A 2,323-nucleotide genomic window follows, 5' to 3' on the forward strand; every position below is an offset into this window, starting at 1 on the left:
TGGACAGCCTTGATTCTGTTATTTATACTTTAATCACTCCAAAAAAACAGTTTATGTAGGGCTGGGCAATATTGATATATCAATATCGTGATATGAGAATAGATATCTCTTTGATTTTGGATATCATAATATCCTGATATCTTCATGGTTTTAAAGGCCACGTTATAGTAAAGTGGTGTAACTTTATGAATTTACCAGACTGTCACTGTTCTAGCTTTTCTATTCTTTGCCTTTACCCATTTAGTCATATCCAGATTACTGGTGATTATTGATCAAAAATCTCTGTGTAAATATTTTATGAAATCACCAATAGTCATTCCTAGAATATTGTCACGATAATCAATATTGAGGTATTTGGTCAAAAATATTGTCAGCCTGAAAGTACAGAGGTATGGTTTTTGGTCCATCTATAATGGAGTATCCAGGTCTGGAGAAAGCCAATATTGGACTGGTTGTAAGTGCCACGGGTGTGTAGAGGCTCGACTATATGAGTGGGACTGTAAATAATCCTGTGATTGATGACTTCACTATTTTATTGGAAGTGTGGTGCAGCAGGCTAGAACGTTTCTAACTCTTCAATTGAAATGATCTGCATCAGCTGGAAGAGCCAAAGTGAAGCTATGGGAAGTATTCAGATAGAGTGTAAGTGCAAGATGGAGGATGTGTTGATTGGTGGTGGCTGCACTGCTTCTGTCTCAGAACCACGAGGCTGCAGTGCAGGGATGTGACAGATGGGGACATGTTGGAGACCGAAAGTTCACACAACAAACATCAAATAGTTGTATATTTTGTTTCTACTCCTGAGCTGTACTTTGACAAAGAGCTTTGTAAGTGTAGCGCTTCACTTTGCACAAATAAAGGTTTCACAAACTAACTGAACGATTAAATGAGTAGTTATTAGGACTGAGTACTTGCAGTTGCTGTACGTCAATACAAAATAATTGTCAAATGGGAATATTTAAAGGAACCACTCACCCTAAAATCCAAAATACATATTCTTCCTCTCACCTAGAGGAACTATTTTCTCTTGCAAAAGAAAATAGTTCCTCCATGAAACTGCTCATAACAAGGTCTGTGGATTATCTTGAGTAACGGGGTCATGATTTATGGAAAGAGACATTGCTGTTGAGTTTATCAAATGTATTTCTTTGGCACTTTGAGCACCACGAGCCGAGTGCCATCCAGTTCCATTGTATTTGAGAGAAGGCAGAAACTGCGGCCGATATCTCCAAAACTCAGGCAACTAACACAAAATGATATAGATGGATAAATAGCACTGCAGGTGAGAGGGAATATATGTATTTTGGATTTTAGGGTGAGCTGTCCCTTTAACCTTTATCTTAACACTATACAGTTGGTTTGGTTTAGTTTTTGCTGCCCTTGAATATAGACATCTTGTGCTGCAGATTTACTTCATAATGCATTTATTGAGTGTTTTGTATGAAAATAGCATTCAACCAAAAGAGTTACATTTCAACATGTAAAATGAGATAATTACATTTCAGAAACGATCCCTACTGCTTATTTCGCTGACAATTGCCTCTGAGGAAAATAAATACTCAGCATTTTGAAATGTAGTCATTTGCTGTACAAACTGCATTAATTCTGCGCAGCACAAATGATATCAAGCTGCTGGCTGTAATGCATCTCATACTGTATAGGGACTTGAGGGTAATAATAGAGAGGCAAAGTGACCGCCTACTTCCTGCTTCAGCACTGTACCAGAGATTTTCATCCGCCATTTATTTTCCCATACACATTTCGTAAAATGATTATACAAATAGTTTTACTGGTTCAAACCACACGGTACAGATATATTTAGAAACAGGAGAGATCGCATAACATTTGACTGGGACCAAAACATTAAGTGGCTAGGTAATTTAAGGTCAGGAAGTCAGCATGACTTTACTCTGTGGCATCTTGTTGTGTGTTTGGGTCTGACAGTATCTGTGATAGTCCAGTCACTATTACTGAGCTCATTACATTCACTGACGTTATGGAGTAGCTGGGTCAAAGACATATAGCAGCTACTAGAATCCAAAGCCAGAGTAGCTAACAGTTAGCTTGGTTTGAGTAGACAGATTGGCTTGATGTAAAAGTAAAAGCACCTCCTTATAATCCGTAAAGTGTGCTAAACCTCAGTGTGTCCCAATCCAGTTGTATTGAATACACATTGCCCATCTTATAAACATCCCCATTCCCCAATATATGAATATGCATAATTCTGTGTCCCATGTACCCCCACACAAAAGGGGGGACTAATATAATAATAATAATAATGATAATAATAATACAAGGACACATTATTTGTGTAATTTATTTC

This window comes from Poromitra crassiceps, assembly GCF_964638095.1.
Source record: "Poromitra crassiceps genome assembly, chromosome: 28".
NCBI lineage: Eukaryota > Metazoa > Chordata > Actinopteri > Beryciformes > Melamphaidae > Poromitra > Poromitra crassiceps.